The sequence below is a fragment of the Mirounga angustirostris genome, unplaced genomic scaffold (genome assembly GCF_029215605.1).
Source record: "Mirounga angustirostris isolate CCGP_5_RB_7025 unplaced genomic scaffold, mMirAng1.0.hap1 SCAF_17, whole genome shotgun sequence".
In the NCBI taxonomy this organism is placed as follows: domain Eukaryota; kingdom Metazoa; phylum Chordata; class Mammalia; order Carnivora; family Phocidae; genus Mirounga; species Mirounga angustirostris.
This window is the reverse complement of record NW_026991725.1, coordinates 14802816-14822140: the sequence shown is the minus strand read 5'-3', so window position 1 is coordinate 14822140 and position 19325 is coordinate 14802816. Positions and strand designations below refer to the sequence as shown.

The 19325-nt window shown below is 45.2% G+C and overlaps 1 long non-coding RNA gene across 1 annotated transcript; it reads left to right on the top strand.

Annotated features, from left to right (window-relative positions):
* The first annotated feature begins 11826 nt into the window (after positions 1-11826).
* LOC135362947 (uncharacterized) lies at positions 11827-19121 on the top strand. The gene is made up of 3 exons (XR_010408444.1): positions 11827-12480; positions 13029-13244; positions 18631-19121. It is a non-coding gene; the product is annotated as an uncharacterized LOC135362947 (long non-coding RNA).
* Positions 19122-19325: the final 204 nt, after the last annotated feature.

Sequence of the window (19325 nt, the reverse complement as noted above, 5' to 3'; positions counted from 1 at the left end):
GGGATTTCTTTTTAGGGTGATGAACATATTCTGGAATTAGACAGTGGTGATGGTTGCACGATCCTGAATATACTAAAAACCACTGAATTGTATATTTTATTATTTTATTTTATTTTTTAAGTTTATTTTTTTAGTAATCTCCACACCCAACATGGGGCTTGAACTCACAACCCTGAGATCAAGGGTCACACGCTCTTCTGACTTAGCCAGCTAGGCACCCCTGAATTATATATTTTAAATGGGTGAATTGTATGGCATGTGAATTATATGTTATTAAAATTGCTATTTAAAAAAATGCAATCTACGGGGCACCTGGCTGGCTCAGTCCGTAGAGCATGTGACTCTTGATCTCAAGGTCATGAGTTCAAGCCCCAATTTGGGGGTAGAGTTTACTTAAAAAAAAAAAGCCATCTGGCACTGTGTCTGGCCTATGGTAGAGGTTGAAATAAAAGTTCTTTTTCTCTTTCCTCATCCCCAAACTTCCTGACCTAGGACACCCCTGAAAGACTTGCTAGATTATTTTACCTCTGACAAGATTTTTACCCACTACCATCTAGGTGATCAGGTTTTCTCTCTCTACACAAACACCACACCCTTTAGCCTTTAGCCTTCCTTTTCTGCTTCCCACGGTCACCAGCAGAGGAATTTCCTAGGATAGGACAGGCTCCCCTAACACTCATTTGATTGCTGAGGAAGCAGCGACACAGACCAGCTTGCAACAGCTTTATCACCCAGGCTCTGCACAGGCTTCTTCTGTGGGCCCTTCTCCCCAGGGTCACTTCACAGCTTGAGCTGGAACCTTCCATGACTCATAGCTGCCTCACCTCCCCCTCTCTTTCTCTGGTCCAAGCCAGACCATTTCTCCCTGCCCTGCCCCTCTCCTGGTTCCCTTAATGACAAAATGCTCTTTCTGTCTGGGCATCAGGTCTTACCCCCCCACCCCCACCATTAGTAAAAACTTACTTAAAGTTAATACAACAACTACGAGTAGATATTAATTTCTTCACAACTCCCTAAAACTTGATAGAGCAATATTTCCCTGAGTCTCTAATATACCAAGATCTCCCTGAATCTGTTCTGTTGTTGGCTTGGTGTTAAACTTTGGACTTTGTCTGCTCATCTGTAGAGAGTTGAGTGGAGGGTGAATAGAGTCCAGATTCTCTGAGGTTCCTCCGGTTCTTACATTTTATCTTCACCCACTTGTAAGCCTTTTCTAACAGCCACTCATAATAACTGATCATACTACTGCCTGTATGTTACTTCCAATTTTTATAGCATTGGTGTTGGATGGGAATGCTCTGGAACTCATGCTGAAAGCAAGGAGATGAGGGCAAGGATTAGAACCTGGGCCTCTGTGTTCTCTCTGTAGGTGTCCTGTTACCCAAATGCACTCTGCAACATAAAGCCAGGTGACCATGAGCCCTCAGGGTGCTTACTCATCTTATTGTAATATGAACCACCAGGGCGAAGCATAGTGCTAAGAGTTTCACATGCATTATTTTATTTAATCCTCAATGTAACCTGATTGTTACTTCTCATTTTATAGATAATAAACTGAGGCACAGAGAGAATAAGACCCTAGCTCAAGGGCAACCTGGTAAAATAGTTGTCTAGGATTGGTATCCGGAGATGCTAAATCCTTAAGGCAAATGTTTGCGTATCTGAGGATTAATGTCCATTCTGATGATCCTATATCCATCTGAATGGGGTTCTCAAATGGGCTTATGATTGGGAAGAAGAATAGGCCTAGGACCCTTGATACTCAGAGTGGGACCTAAACAGTCACCCAGTAGCAGATAAGCAGGCAATCCTAACATCTGTTGGCAAGAGTCATGGAATGTAGGAGTCTCCAGCTTTTCTTTAGTGATGAAATTTCAGTCCAGTTTTGATTTTGAAAATATCATTGCAACCAACTAACTAACATACTCTCCTTTAGAATCCTGTTCTGGATGGCCCCGAATGAACCCAGAGTCTTTTGTGTCCAGTTAAAACTTGGAAAGCAGAATGTTTAAAATACTCGAACCATTTGAAGCAGGGCCTCAAGTCAAGTTGTTGTCATAAAAACACAAATATTGGGACCCAGTAGATACTAAGAAAAGAAAAAAAAAAAAAAGACAAAGTTTCATGTGCTGTAGAGATGCTCATAAAAGCAAAGCAAGCCCATCTCTGTCCAGGGCCAAAGGAGATTTCAAATGTACATAAAGGGTCACAGAAGAAAGGTAGTGACATATCATCAGATTTAGGTCACTTGGGCCTGGGAATTACCTGAGAGGCAGAGGTTCGAGTAAAAGCAGAGTTAATGGGAGAATCATGGAAATTTGAGCTAGGAAAAAAACTCTTCAAAGTCATTCACTCTAATAATTTTTTTTAAGATTTTATTTATTTATTAGAGAGAGAGAGAGAGAGAGCGAGTGAGGGGGGGCAGAGGGAGAAGCAGACTCCCCATGGAGCAGGGAGCCCGATGCAGGATTCAATCCCAGGTCCCTGGGATCATGACCTGAGCGGAAGGCAGACGCTTAACCCACGAGCCACCCAGGCGCCCCCACTCTAATAATTTTATGACAGAAGAAAGGAGGCTTAGAAAGTGAGGCGGTTTCCGGCAGGTCACCAGTCTGAAGAGTGGCAGTGACAGAGCCAGAGGCAGTGGCCAGGTCTCCATTCAGTTTCACTGCCAGCAGCTCTGGCCCCACCTGGCTGAGCCAGGGGAAGCGTGTGAACAAGTAAGGAGGAAAGTGCAAAGCATCCCAGGGGGCCGCTAAACGGAGAAGAGGAGCCACAGAAGGAGAAGGACTGTGTGGAAGGAAACTGCCATGGGAGGTTGAAAAGGTGGGTGAGTTGAAGTCGTCCTAGGTCTTGGACTGGAGCCAGAGGGTATGGGGGGAACCTGGGAGAGTCATGCTTGTTGAGGGGGTGAGGTCAAAAGGGGGATGAAGGATATCCATCTGGCGGTGGTGTGCCTGTTGCATTTGAGGAGGGATAGAAGCTTTAGCTGAATCACAATAAATGCCAACTCCCAAAGTGAAGTGCTAGACCAGGGTTTACAGAGTAAGTGGCAGAGAGTATTTAAGGTACAGATGAATTGAGATTAAGACTCTAGATGAGGGTTTCTTTGGGGAAAGCTGTGCTGAGTTCCATTCCACCCCCATCTCGAAGATGTCAAGCCTGAGAAACCAAAATGTCAAGAGGTAGAGCAGGGGTTACACCTGGAAAGTAGCTCTCCTCACAGTTGTTGGGGCAGAGGGAGAGCCGTGAGTGAGAGAGAGGGTTGGCCTGGGATAGTCAAAGATGCTATACAAGAGGGCAGCCCAGAGGGGCGAAGAGATTTCAGGGAGAACCTCGAGGTATGGCTGGATTCCCAAGGACGGAGGAAGGAGTAAGCAATGAGCCAAAGGAAAATGCATCACCCAAAGTGAGAGAACCATTGTGATTCAGCTAAAGCTTCTATTTTAACATCTGATTTCATTTCATTTAGGACACATTCTGAACCAAAATGCTTCTATTATCTGACTCCTGAGCATTAATCTGACATTTACTTCTATTTTTATTTATTTATTTTTATTAATTGCAGAGTTTTTTTTTTTATTCTATTATGTTATGTTAGTCACCATACAATGCATCATTGGTTTTTGATGTGGTGATCCATGATCCATTGTTTTCGTATAACACCCAGTGCTCCATGCAGTACGTGCCCTCCTTAATACCCATCACTGGGCTAACCAATCCCCCCTCCCCCCACCTCTATTTTTAAAAAAATTTTGGGGAGCCCCTGGGTGGCTCATTCGATTAAGCGGCCAACTCTTGATTTCAGCTCAGGTCATGATCTCAGGGTCATGAGATCAAGCCCTGCATAGGGCTCCATGCTCAGCGGGGAGTCGGCTTGAGATTATCTCTCTCCCTCTGCCCCTCCCCCCATGCTCTCTCTCTCCCAAATAAAATAAATCTTTTTTTTTTTTTTAAAGATTTTATTTCTTTATTTGACAGAGAGAGAGACACAGTGAGAAAGGGAACACAAGCGGGAGAATGGGAGAGGGAGAAGCAGGCTTCCTGCGGAGCAGGGAGCCCAATGCGGGGCTCGATCCCAGGACCCTGGGATCATGACCTGAGCCGAAGGCAGACGCTTAACGACTGAGCCACCCAGGCGCCCCCAAATAAAATAAATCTTACAAAAATTTTTTTCATCATGATAAGTGTACTCTTTAATCCCCATCACCTGTTTCCCCCAGCCCCCAGCCACCTCCCCTCTGACCACCATCAGTTTGTTCTCAGTTACTAAGAGTCTGTTTCTTGGTTTCTCTCTCTCTTTTTACCTTTGCTCGTGCATTTACTTCTATTTTTCAAGCCTAAGATACTGTTTACCATTTGGATTTATTTCCCAGGCCCCACCCTTTGGATCTTATAGACCCAAATCTGGACTCTAGTGGGAGAGGGGGGCTCTAACTTAAAAGAGAGAGAGAGGCAGCAAAAAAGAAAGAGATTGAGAGGCAGCATTTCAATCCAACTCTGCAAGGCCTTGGGGCATCCCTGTATGGTCCTCTAACTCTGGAGGAGAGTTGCTCTCCCTCTCAGATTTCTAGTGTCTCTGGGATGTGGTATGAGGTGGTGGAGCAGTGGCAAAGATAGATGTCTTCAATAGCAGACTGAGACATTGCTGGGGATCCCCTGCAGGAAGAGGCAAGAGTCAACAGAATTAAAAAACTTAGGGCATACATGACCTTGAGCCTTGGTTTCCATATCTGTGGAATGAGAATAAGAATCCCTATGTTCCTGATAGCCAAGAGCCTATGAAGTGCATTCTAAATTGAGAAGTGGGTCACAAGTGTCCAGAATAGGAACCTATACTTACACTCTATTTAGTCTCCCATCTCGGACTGTGTTGACCATGAAGTCAGGGCCCATATCATTTTGTTTTTCTTCTATCCCAGTGTGAGCACAATTTATTGGATGGAATTGTGGTGCTGTGGGTCTGGGTCTGTTGGGAATGCTTGTGGTGTGGATTTGCTCTCCAGAGCCACATGTTTATTTCACATGTGCTCTCCATCACGCCGAACTTGCAGAAAGTGAATGAAGGACCAGTACTACCCCAACTTCATCACATCCCAGAAAACCCAAGCCAAAGCCCCTTTAATAATTGATTTGATAACTTTGTTTCATTTTCCAAGATATTTTTTGAAATGTTGAACCCAATTCTCTTTGCTTCTACTTCTGTTGCGACTCAAAGTCTTATTCCTGAGTTTCCTTCATTTCCCCCTTATTCTTTCAGTAATGTCCTTTTTATCTTCACTTGCTTCTGGGTAGTGTGCTCTGTGAACTGTATTCATTCTCTCAGACAGGGGTGTGGAGGAAGCGTAGGCCAGGAAACCCCAGCAACCTCCATAATGCACGGGAGCCTTTAGTTTGGTGATTACTGCAATTGTTGCTTCATGGAACAGTGAGCCATTAGCTGGTTCTCACCCCCCTATTAGTATTACCCTGTAATTTAATCACAATTAGACTCTAGAAACATAGACATAGGAAGCAAGTGGGCAAAGGAGGCAGATAGCAGAAAGCAACAGCATTCGGGGGTTCTAATTAAAAGCACTGTTTTCAGAGGTGCAGGGCCAAAGAAGAAGGAGGTCAGAGAGCTCAGAATAAGGTAACCGGGCAAATGATTAAAGGGACTTTGTGTTTTACTTCCTGGTATTGGGGTTGGAGTCTGCTGGGCATTGATCTCATGGGCTGGGCTGAGCTGGGCTTGTTTAATAGCAATAGGGTTTGAAAGAGGTCTTGAGAGGTGACCCCATGTCTCCTTCGCCTTCTCTCCTTGAAATCTGTGGGAGGAAGGTCTCAGAGAGGACCCTCAGAGAGGAGGTGTTTCCCTTGGGGCCCAAAGCAAGCTCTTGAATAAACTGTTGAAATCAAGCTCCTTTCTGAGGGGCTCCCAGAGGCATGGAGATACCATTCACATTGGCTACACATCCTTCAGAGAAGGGTGGATGTGGGCGGCGGACGCAACCAGGCCTGGAAGTAAGGGCGTTGCAAGGTAGAGGAGATTTGAGGAGGGTGTCCTTAGACCTTTCCACAGGACTGTTGTCCTACTCAAGCCTCAGGAACCTGGACTGCAGTGAAGAAAGGAGGAACCCCAGAATCTGAGCCCGCAAATGACAAGGAAACTATTATATCACGCTCCAACATGGATTAGTCCACGAAGAAAAGAGCCGAGTGTGCAAGTTCAGCGAAACCCAGTCCCTCTTCATTCTTCAACAACAACAGCCACCTTAGGCCAAAGTCAAGTTGTTAACAACACAAATGGCTGAGGGCATGGCAGGGATATGGTAGGGGGCAGGGGGAATGGGTGGCTGGAGCCAGCAGGGTGAGCAAGAAGCTGGGAGCCCAAGCAGCTGTGAGCAACATTATGAAATCCGTTGGAGGCCTCCCAGTTCCCTTTCCTCCACTTCTCCTCTTATCACTTAGGATTCCGGCCTCCTACAAATCCACTAATGTGTTTAATAACTGAACATCCTCAAGGGTATTAGGAGCAGTTTCTGGTGTTCCAGAAGGTTCTGGAAGTCCAAGGCTCCTTTCCCCAAATCAGAGGCCAAGACCTGGGTGCATGGGAAAGAGGACTTCTTCCTTCTGACTCTCTTAGCATCAAGTTCTCCAATTCTCATGGTAACCTTGCAATCCCAAGTTGGGGGCTTTCCAGGACAGTTGTAGTTTCAAATATTGTATCCTATTGTCCTCATAAGTACCTGTGAGGCCACATGCCCTGATTTTGTTATGGAAAAAAACTGTAAGTACAGTCCTAGCTCAGAGCATTTCCTGTCCAGCTGAGTCTACATAAATCTTGCCCTTCCCTGGTACCTAGGCATAGTGGCATTCGGAAGATTTGCTGGAATCCCAGCTAAGGAAAACTTAGCTTGCAGGTTGGTATAGGAGCAAAGGATAGGTGACCTGTTTTTTGAAGCTTGATTCCGAAACTTCCAAAATGTATGCAAAAACCTACTCTCATTATGGACAAAGATTCAGACTTGTTTTCACCTATAAGCCTCAGATGGGGCTATTCACCTGTAAGCCTCAGATGGGGCTATGTGGCTTTCAGCTTTTCAGCATTCTCTCTCCCCCTGGTTCCCTGATAAAAGTCCCTTTAATAGAAAACAGAGCCTTTTCCTCTAGAATGAGAAATGAGAGTTAACTGGCCTCTTCCTTCTGGGGCACTGTTTTTCACACTGAAGTTCTCAACCCACTGTTGGGTCATGAAATCAATTTAGTGGGTCCTGACTTTTGGCAAAACTTCAAAACTCTATATAAATATGGATATAGATATAAGTATACATATAGATATGGATACAGAATAGAAGAGAGAAGGGAAAGGAACACAACATATCAGAATACATCATACTGGATTCGGATAAGTACTGCTTCATGAGACGTCTGCTTCTGTTTTATCTCCCTGTATGTATGTATTACATGTGGGTCATGTAAAATGTATTTTCTTTCCCCATGGGTCACAGTAAAAAATTTGGAGGGACACCTGGGTGGCTCAGTCAGTTAAGCTCAGGTCATGATCTCATGGGTCCTGGATTGAGCCCCTGCTCAGCTGGGAGTCTCCTTCTCTTCTCGCTCTCCCTCTGCTCACCACCACCCCCCGTGCTCTCTCACTCTTACCCTCGCAAATAAATAAATAAAATCTTTATTTTTTAAATTTTATTATGTTATGTTAGTCACCATACAGTACATCATTAGTTTTTGTTGAAGTGTTCCATGATTCATTGTTTGCGTATAACACCCAGTGCTCCACGCAATACGTGCCCTCCTTATTACCCATCACCGGGCTAACCCATCCCCCCACCCCCCACCCCTCTGAAACCCTCAGTCTGTTTCCCCGAGTCCATAGTCTCTCATGGTTCATCTTCCCCTCTGATTCCCCCCCTTCATTTTTCCCTTCCTTCTCCTAATGTCCTCCATGCTATTCCTTATGTTCCCCAAATAACTGAAACCGTATGATAATTGGCTTTCTCTGCTTGACTTATTTCACTTTGCATAATCTCCTCCAGTCCCATCCATGTTGATGCAAATGGTGAGTATTTATCTTTTCTGATGGCTGAGTAATATTCCATTGTATATATGAACCACATCTTCTTTATCCATTTGTGTGTTGAAGGGCATCTTGACTCCTTCCACAGTTTGGCTATTGTGGACATTGCTGCTATGAACATTGGGGTGCATATGGCCTTTCTTTTCACTACAACTGTATCTTTGGGGTAAATACCCAGGAGTGCAATTGCTGGGTCATTGGGTAGCTCTATTTTTAACTTTTTGAGGAACCTCCACACTGTTTTCCAAAGTGGCTGTACCAACTTGCATTCCCACCAACAGTGTAAGAGGGTTCCCCTACATCTTCTCCAACATTTGTTGTTTCTTGCCTTTTCAATTTTTGCCATTCTAACTGGTATAAGTTGGTTTTGATTCGAATTTCCCTGATGGCTAATGATGTTGAATATTTTTTCATGTGACTGTTAGCCATTCGTATGTCTTCTTTGGAGACGTATCTGTTCATGTTTTCTGCCCATTTTTTGACTTGATTATTTGTTTTTTTGGGTGTTGAGTTTGAGAAGTTCTTTATAAATCTTGGATACCAGCCCTTTATCTGTAGTGGCATTTGCAAATATCTTCTTCCATTCTGTGGGTTGCCTCTTTTTTTGTTGACTGTTTCCTTTGCTGTGCAGAAGCTTTTTATCTTGATGAAGTCCCAAAAGTTCATTTTCGCTTTTGTTTCCCTTGCCTTTGGAGATGTGCCTTGAAAGAAGTTGCTGTGGCTGATGTCGAAGAGGTTACTGCCTGTGTTCTCCTCTAGGATTTTGATGCATTCCTGTCTCACATTGAGGTCTTTCATCCATTTAGAGTTTATCTTTGTGTATGGTGTTAGAGAATGGTCGAGTTTCATTCTTCTGTATAAAGCTGTCCAATTTTCCCAGCACCATTTATTGAAGAGACTGTCTTTTTTCCATTGGACATTCTTTCCTGCTTTGTCAAAGATTAGTTGACCATAGAGTTGAGGGTCCATTTCTGGGCTCTCTATTCCGTTCCATTGATCTATGGGTCTGTTTTTGTGCCAGTACCATGCTGTCTTGGTGATCACAGCTTTGTAATATTGCTTGAAATCAGGCAATGTGATGCCCCCAGCTTTGTTTTTCTTTTTCAACATTTCCTTGGAGATCTGCGGTCTTTTCTGGTTCCATACAAATTTTAGGATTGTTTGTTCCAGCACTTTGAAAAACGCCATTGGTATTTTGATCGGGGTAGCGTTGAAAGTATAAATTGCTCTGGGCAGCATAGACATTTTAACAACGTTTATTCTTCTGATCCATGAGCATGGAATGTTTTTCCATCTTTTCGTGTCATCTTCAATTTCTTTCATAAGTGTTCTGTAGTTTCTAGAGTATAGATCCTTTACCTCTTTGGTTGTTTATTCCAAGGTATCTTATGGTTTTTGGTGTTATTGTAAATGGAATCAATTCCCTAATTTCTCTTCCTACAGTCACCGCCCCCCTTTCCCCCACCTACCCCGTGCTCTCTCACTCTTACTCCTCAAATAAATGAATAAAATCTTTAAAAAAAAAAAAAAGGTGGAGACCACTCTCCTAAGAGAGGTCACCTTGAGACTGAGTCCGCTAAGGCAGACCATTCGCTGAGAGCTGGTTCCACAGGGAAGGGGAAAGAGTAGCAGGCTGCTGAGCACCTGCGCAGGGGGAGCCTAGCCAAGGGTGGGAGGATAGAGAATGCAGGAAGGAGAGAGGAAAGGGAGGGTTCTGAGTCGAACCCACTCCCCATCACCTCCACAGCAGCCGGGATGCCCTGAGCACCAACAGCGCACCAGGCACTCTACCAAGTGCCTTAAGTGAGCTATCCCTTTTGAGTCTCACCACATCCCCCAAGGAAGATGAATAATCTCCTTATCATCTCCATTTTATTTATTCTTTATGTTTTAAATTCTTTTAAGTAATCTCTATGCCCATCATGGGGCTTGAACTCTTGACCCCGCCATGAAGAGTCGCATGCTCCACCAACTGAGCGCCAGGTGCCCCTACCATCCCCACTTTAGAGATGAGGAAACTGTGACTTAGGAGCTTAAATAACGTGCCCAAAGACACACAGCAGGTACTTGGCAGACAAAAACTGGGTCTCACACCCAGGTGTACCCGACTGCTCAGCCCTTGTGCTCATGCGACCCCAGTAGGCAGTTCATCTCTGGCCTGAGGAAAGGGTCTGGTGTTGACCAGTAGCCACGATCAAGTCCGGCCAGCCAGGGGCCTTGCCTTTGGCTGCAGGGCAGGCAGGGCCAGGGAGTGAAGGAGCCCAGGCTTGGGAGCGGGGGGCGGGGGCCAGGGGCTGGTGGCGGCGACGGTGGCAGAACCCCCCTCCTGCGGGTGGCAGGCTGCAGCTTTGCAGAAATCGCTGCTAATTATAACCAAACAATGAGCCATCACAGCCTGCTGGCGGCTTAGCTCCCGTTAGAGGTCTGGCAGGCTTTTCATGAGAACCTCCCCGCCGCCTGAAGGCGGGGGCAGGAGCTGGGGGCTCCAGCTACCTCCTCCCGCTCCTCTGAGCCTGGGCCCCCAGTTCAGTCAGGGCTTAGGGCTCAGTGTTCAGTGCTGTGGGGTATGGGAGGCAGAACTTTGCTCTCGCCTTCCGTGAGCTCACCGTCCCCCCAGCAGGCTCCTGATTGGAATCGACAAAAGCCAGGCCCACTGGAGCCTGGCAGAGAGGAGAAAGGTTTTGGACAGTTTTGTGTCCTTGGCTACTTCTATCCGAGGGCCTTTCTTGGGCGCTGCAGAAATTTATTTTCTGCTCTTCGATAATGGGGAGCACAAAAGTACTTGCTCTGTATAAAGGATCTCTAGTGGTGCTCATTTCTACAGGGCGTCCCAGGGAGAGGGACTCTCAGAATTTTGGCAAGTGTAAACCTGGGTCAGTAAGTCATTAGAGGCCTTGGAACATGGAGGAGTTCCTCAAATGCCTGTTTTGAGGGCTCAGGACTTTGGGAAGGGTGTGAGGGAATAGACAGCCCCAGATGGTGGAGCAGCTGCCTCTGGTTTGGGGGAAATTTACGCTGTTAACCCTTCCAGGGCTGAAGTGTGGACAGGCGGATCCTTGGCCAAACTTCAAAGTAGATGGCGTTTACCTTTGCCCCTTCATCCCCCTCTTACCTTTCCTGGCATCTAACTTCCCTCCAGTGTGCCCTGGAGACCATTCTTCCTATTCCCATATTAGGGCTTCCTTGTCAGCTATCAACCAATTGCATAGGTCTTAGTTGAAAAGTCATCAAGATATTATCCCTCTGGGGAACCATCATGGATGTTAGGGATACTTGGGTCCCATTCCCTAAGGAATCTCTAATGTCTCCCTAGCAGAATGCCTGCCCAGAGCAATGGAGCTTGTTATGTATTTGCGGGGTGAATGAAGGAACATCCGGAAGGGACATGAGAGGACCTCTGGTCTTCATTTTCCAAGTGAAGATCTAAGGCCCAGAGTTGGGTGACCAACTGTCTTGGTGTACCTGGGATTGAGGGGATTTCAGGACATGGGATTTTCACTTTTATTTATTTATTTATTTTAAAGATTTTATCTCTTTATTCAAAGAGAAGGAGAGACAGTGAGAGAGTACAAGCGGGGTGGAGAGGGAGAAGTGGGCTCCCTGCAGAGCAAGGAGCCTGATGTGGGGCTCGATCCCAGGACCCTGGGATCAAGACCTGAGCTGAAGGCAGACACTTAACCGACTGAGCCACCCAGGTGCCCTGGGATTTTCACTTTTAAAACCCAACAAGTTGGGGCGCCTGGGTGGCTCAGTCAGTTAGGCATCTGACTCTTGAATTTGGCTCAGGTCATTATCTTGGGTTCGTGGGATAGAGGCCCACATTGGGCTCGCCCACAGCAGGGAGTCTGCTTGTCCCTCTCCCTCTCCCCCTCCCCACCCCCACATACACTCTCTCTCTCTAAAAAATAAATAAATAAAATCTTAAAAAAACCCAACAAGTGGGTCCCCCTGTGAGAAGTGGCAATAAATAAACCGATGTGGGCAGAGTAGGCAGGCAACAGGAGTTGCCTGGATTTTGTTCATCAGAAAGATGGGAAGCACCAAACAGAGGCCTGTGGGAAGGCAATTCTTAAAAGAAGAAATAGATGCGGCCAATAAACACATGAAAATAAAGTTCAATCTTACTGGTAATATCAAAATACAAAAGAAAGCAATTTTCACCTATTTTCAAAGATTTAAAAAGACATGAACACGTTGGGAAACTGGACGTCTCATTCATCATTGGCAGAGTATAAACTGTTTGATCTTTTTTTTTTCCTTTTAAGATTTTATTTTTCAGTAATCTCTACATCCAACGTGGGGCTTGAACTCACAACCCCGAGATCAGGAGTCACATGTTTCCCCAACTGAGCCAGCCAGGCACCCCTAAACTGTTCTGGTCTTCCTGGAGGATAATTTGGTACGAGGTAAAAAAATGTCTTTAAGATATCCATGCCCTTTGACCAAATAATTCCACTTTTTTTTTTTAAGATTTTATTTATTTGACAGAAAGAGACACAGCGAGAGAGGGAACACAAGCAGAGGGAGTGGGAGAGGGAGAAGCAGGCTTCCCGCTGAGCAGGGAGCCCGATGCGGGGCTCGATCCCAGCACCCTGGGATCATGACCTGAGCCGAAGGCAGACGCTTAACGACTGAGCCACCCAGGCGCCCCCAAATAATTCCACTTCTTAAAATCTGGTCTGAAGGAAATAGAGATACGATCTAAGTTTTGGGTACAAGGATGCTTATTTATTCATGACGGCTTCATAATAAAGTCAAGTTGGAGGCAACCTAAAATTTCTTCTTAGGAAGCCAAATTTAAAAAAAATCCTCTTGATTTTTAAGCAAAGCAATTCAACTCTCCTTTTGTTCTTCCCTCAACTTCCAGCTTATGTCTGAAAGCCCATATTTTAGACTCAGACAATGATTCCTTAAAGAGGAATTTTGCCATTGATCTGTACAATATTTTTTTCAGCCACTTACAGCTCGTACCACTCACATAGGCTATTCTGCCCCTTGGTGTAGTTACTCTGGTCAGAGCATTTTTGGTTGTAAACAACAGAAACCAACTCAGACTATCTCAAGAAGAAGAAAAAGAAGAAGGACAAGGAAGGGAGAAGAAGGAGGAGAAGGAGAAAGAATGGTAGCAGGGAGGGTTTGCCTAAAATCCTCTGGATGGGCTGCACTTTCAGTAAGTTGGCTTTTTCTCTCATTTAACACAATTCTGAGTTTGAGACCCTAACTCTGGTCCTTAATGGCCAGTTGTCCATAAAGTTGGTTAACCTGTCTGTACCTCAGTGGCTTCATCTGTGACAAGGGATTATTGATATCTTATACAGCACTTACTGCGCGGCAGGCTGTGGTACAATAAATAATTACATGGTTCTCACACAGAGCTCTTAAAAACCATGGAATCTCCTGAGTGATAGGACTGTCTTATGTTACTCATAAAGAGCCCTTTCTGACCACATCTGAGTTTATGCTAATGAGATGATTCAGGGTGGGGCCCCTAGATAGTTTCAGGATAGAAGCTGGCCACCAGAAAGACTAATAGGCATGATTAGAGGTTGGGAACTTTCAGCCCCACCCCCCAACCTCCAGAGAGGGAGGAGGGCTGGAGATTGTTCAAGATAAAAACTCTTGAACAGCAAGATTTGAAGAGCTTCTGGGTTGGTGAATACATCATGTACAGGAAGGGTGGTACACCCCGGCTCCACAGGAACAGAGGCACCTGCATTGGGACCCTTCTGGACCCACTGTACTTACCTCTTCATCTGACTCTTCATTTGTATTCTTTATAATGAACCAACAAATGTAAGTAAAGTGTTATCCTGAGTCCTGTGAGTCATTCTAGCAAATTCCTGAACCTGAGTGGAGGTTGTAGGAACCCCCCAATTTGTAGTCATCTGGGCAGAAATATAGGAAGTCTGGGCAACCCATTCATGGCTGGCATTTGAAGTGGGGGGAGTCTTGTGGGACTGGGCCCTGATGCTAAGTATGTGTAGATAGTGTCAGAATTGAATTGTTGGACACCCAGTAGCTGTCAGAGAATGGTTTGTGTCAGAAAACAGTCAGGGACTAAGCATGAAGTGTTCCTCAGTCCTTTTATCAACCCCCTGAGATATGTACTATTATCTGGTTGTATGTGTGAGTGTGTGTCTGTGTGTGCTCAGATCTGCTTCTCCTCCTCTTCTATCAAGCTTTCTCAGAACCTTCATTTCCTCCTAACTTGCCTGTGCACTTGGCTCCTTAATGGCTATTTCAGTACTAACACCACTACCCTACCCCCAGACTCAGACTAGAACCTGGAATGTCCCCTTGAGTCCCACCTGCTGTCAAGTTCTGCCCCTGCTACTACTCTCTTCCCTATCACTCCCCATTCACTGAAGACCTTATGCCTTCCTCACTGTCTTTCTCTCCATCCCTACATTCAGCATCATCCTGGTCCCTTCAATGTCTCTTAAATGATCTTGCCAACACTCTGCCTCTCTGTTAATCAATCTCCTTGCCACCAATGATCTTTCCCTTCCTTCCCACCTCAGTCACCTCCTCCCACATCTCATCCTAGATCTTGTCACCAGCATCAACTGTACCATGTCCCCAAATCCCCATTTCGAGTCGTTCTCTCTGGCCACATATCTGTTCAATTTGCTTCCCACTCCTACATTCCTCCACCCACTCAGGAACTTCTTCCATTCAGTGATCTCCAGTCTATTCATTCGTCCCCCTCCCTTCTCAGCTTAGAGTCCGTGGTCCATCACAATAAACACACTTTCATATATCGTTTTCCTTTGTAATGATATTAAAATATGTCTGCAAGTTCTTTGACAATTGTTTAGTCTTCTTGGGCTGCCATAACAAAATATCATGGACTGGGTTGCTTCTACAAAAGAAATTTCTTTTCTTGCCATTCTGGAGACTAGAAGTCTAAGGTCAAAGTTTTGGCCAAGTTCAGTTTCTGGTAAAGGCTCTCTTCTTGACTTGCAGATGGTCACCTTCTTGCTATGTCCTCACATAGTCTTTCCTCGTGTGCACATGGAGAGAGCAAGCAAATGACCTTTCTGTGTCTCCTCTTATACAGACACCACTAATCCTATCAGATCAGGTCCCCACTTCCATGACCTCATATAACCATAATAACTTCCTTAGGGACTTCATTTCCAAATACGGCTGTACTGGTGGTTAGAGAGTCAATGTATGAATCTTGGGGAGACACAAACATTCAGTCCATTATGATACTCCTGACTTGAAATGGTGGAGTCTAATTTCCCTCCCCTTGAACATGGACTGGACTTGGTGACTTGCTTCTAAGGACTAGAATGTGGCAGAAGTAATGCAATGTGACCCAAGTCTAGGTCATAAAAGGAAAACTTCTGCTTAGTTCTTCCTCTTGGATTGCTAGCTGTGTGAGAAGCCATATGTCAGGTTGCAAGGACATCCAAGCAGCCTATGGAGAGGCTCACATAGAGAGGAACTGAGTCTGTTTGCCAACAGCCACCTCTGGCTTGTCAATCACGATGCATCATCTTGGAAGGAGATTCTCCAGCCCAGTCGAGCTTTCAGATGACTACAGCCCAGCTAACATCTTGACTGCAGCCTTATGACAGATACCAAGCCAGAATTGCTAGCCAGACTGCTTCCAAAATTCCAAGTTCTGTCTCATAGAAACTATGAGATAAGAAATGTCTATTGTTTTAAGCCACTAAGTGTTGGGATAATTTGTTTAACAGCAATTGATAATGAATACAGCCATCTTGACCTTCTTCCTTCCCAACCTATAAGCCTAGTAAAACACTAACATGGGTCCAATCTTTTACCTCTTCCACACCTGCGCTCCAGCTGTTGAATGTGGTGAAAGGCCCCCCTTTAAAGTCATGACTTTGACCTCAGAGGACAACATACTGCCCAGCAATCCTACAATCTATCCCCCAGGCAAGTCACTATCCTACTCCTTGGGATAACTGCATCACACTCCTCTTTTCTCAGGCCTTCACACAACTCCCCCTGCTTCTCACTTTCAGACATTGATATTATATTTTCCCCACTGAGACAACAGAAATCAGGGAAAAAAAATCCTTATCTTCCCACCACCAAAAATACCAACCTTCCAGATTCAGGCTGTCATACTCATTCTGCTTTCTCTCCTCTTATGATGAATGGACCATCCATGTGACAGGCCAGGCCCTTGCCTTGTGCACTGGATCCCTTCTTGCTTATTAAAAGGCATCACTCCAGCAGTTATCCACCTTCTTATCTGCATTGTCAAATTTTTTCTCTATTGGACCATTCCCATCAACACACTAATGTGCTATAACTCTCATCTTTAAAAAAAGAAATCCCTGGGGCACCTGGGTGGCTCAGTTGGTTAAGCGACTGCCTTCGGCTCAGGTCATGATCCTGAAGTCCCAGGATCGAGTCCTGCATCGGGATCCCTGCTCGGCAGGGAATCTGCTTCTCCCTCTGACCCTTCTCCCTCTCATGCTCTCTGTCTCTCATTCTCTCTGTCTCAAATAAATAAATAAAATCTTTAAAGAAAAAAAAAAAAAGAAATCCCTGACTCTACCTTCCCCTTCAGTTACTTCATCATTTTTCTGCTAACCATTCATAGCAAAACTTAAAAAAAGTTATACTGTTTTGGGGCACCTGGCTGGCTCAGTTGGAGGAGCATGCGACTCTCGATCTCAGGGTCGTGAGTTCAAGTCCCATGTTGGGTGTAGAGATTACTTAAAATAAATTTAAAAAATTTTTTTAATGTACTGTTTTTATCTTCTCACCTCCTATTATCTGTCACACATACTCCAATCAGGCTTGTTCCCCTTACCATGACAGTGAAACCACATTTATCTCAGTTCCCAATGACTTCGATGCTGACAAATTTAGTGGTTGGTTCTCTGTTCTTACTTGATCCAGCAGCAGCAATTTCCGTCATTTGATCACCGCCTTGCTGAAAGGCTTTCTTCAGTTGCTTTCAGACACTCCAGTCAACCAATCTTCCTCCTACTTCACCAGCTCTCCCTTGTTCATTTTCTTTTTCTTTTTTTTTTTAAGAGTTTATTTATTTGAGATAGAGTGAGAGAGAGCATGGGGGAAGCAGAGGGAGAGGGAGAAGCAGACTCCCCGCTGAGCAAGGAGCCTGATGCGAGACTCCATCCCAGGACCCTGAGATCATGACCCGAGCCAAAGGCAGATGCTTAACTGACTGAGCCACCCAGGCACCCCTCCCTTGTTCATTTTCTTTTCTGGATTCACTTTTCCCCTTTCACCAGCATTAAGATTGGAATGCCCTAGGGCTTAGCTCTTGGATATTTTCTTCTCTCTTCTTTTCCCTTCTTCTCTCCTCCCTTCCTTCCTTCTGGGTGGCCTGATCTAGTCCCATGGCTTTCAACACCATCCACACGCTGCAAGATCCTCTAGTTATATCTCTAAGCCAGAGCATCTCCTGAGCCCAGGATGATGAAAGGCAGAGTGTGTCTTTAGTTTCCTCCCTTTGGGGCACGTTTCTCCCCACTTCTCTGCAGTTTCTCTCTCTTCTGATACTCAATTTATTCATACTCAGGGGTAACTGATAGGATTACAACGTTAGCTAGCACTCGGCACAATGCCTTGCACATAATGGGAATATTAATCAAATGTAACTAAATTACGCCTTTCGGGGAACAATATTTACATTTGGCCAAAGGCAAAGTTATGCCTCTCTACTGATGAAATTTCAGATATGGACAGATATGGTTTCATCCTCATCAGGCCTGGGATGGAAATGGGGAATGTGAGTGTATTTTTGAGGGTGAGAGGCTTTTCTACAATTGCTCAAATCATGTTGATTGCTAACTCAGTCTTTCTGTAGGAGGTCCTTGGTGTTTCTATCTCTTTTTTGGTTTCATTGTGGTCAGGAGAAGGTAGACCAGCTGACTAGAGCTGCAAAGTCACACCCTAAATTTTAGTGGCTCCTGCCTGGTTGTGGCAGCCCCATTGTTAGTTCACAGCAGTGACAAGCTGTGGATTATTTTTCCACTTAGCTTTTCAGAGAGACACTGTTCTTCAGCCACTGACTAAACCCTTAACTTGGCCAACAATGGTGGATATTCCGGTCCAGAGATGCAAGTTAGACCTTGACATTTGACTGAATCATTTTTGAAAATTTCATATGTCAGATCCTCCATTAAAAAAAGAGTATAATCTTACCTCCCTCCCCCCTCTACTTTATATTGATAAGATGAGCCTCAATGAGGTGACAATGCCGTGGAAGTCAGGGGCACTGAGTCAGTCTGGGTCCTGTCACTCTGGGTAGGGAGCAGTCTTGGATGCAAGGGCTATTTACAGGGTTCAGGGAAACAGCAAGGGTGAGGAAGCAAGGGAAGGTGGTAATGAGTTGCAGGGACCAGCAACAATAGGGACTTGTTACCACCTCTAGGCTGAAGGGGCCCGTGGGGAGTAGTGACCAGGTCCCAGGGGCAGCTGCAGCTAGGAGAGAGTCTGAGACAGGAGACTTGGCCAACCATCAGCTCACCAGGGTGGGATCTGGCCAAATAAACATCCTGACCTCCTCCTCCTTCCCATCTTCTATCAATGCCCCCCAGTGGTCAAAGCTAGCCAGAAAGCAGAGGGCAAGGAAGCCTCTTGGGATAGACCACTGGTAGCTCAGCCTCCTGAATCTCAGAGCAGGGTGGAGACGGCTGGAGAGTGGAGCTGGAGAGGCCAGTGGAGAATATTCTGCAGACTTGTTCTGAAAAATAACTCCCGGAGTCAAAGCTGTTATAAGGTAATGTTCTCAAGATGGCTGGTTTATGACCCCCTGTCTCTACTAACAAATAAAACTAAAGCTGATGTTCTGCTTCAAGATGGGGTATGTGATAGTTAATTTTATGTGTCAACTTGATTGAGCTAAGGGATGAGCAGATAGCTGGTAAAACACTTCTGTGTGTGTCTGTGAGGATGTTTCTGGAAGAGAATCAGTAGACTGAGTAAAGAAGATCCACCCTCTATTATGTTGAGTGAAATAAGTCAAAAAGAGAAAGACATGTATCATATGATCTCACTGATATGAGGAATTCTTAATCGCAGGAATCAAACTGAGGGTTGTTGGAGTGGGGGGTGGGGTGGGAGGGATGGGGTGACTGGGTGATAGACACTGGGGAGGGTATGTGCTCTGGTAAGCGCTGTGAATTGTGCAAGACTGTTGAATCTCAGATCTGTACCTCTGAAACAAATAATGCAATATATATGTTAAGAAAAAAAAAAAAGAAGAAGAAGAAGAAGAAGAAGGTAGCGGGAG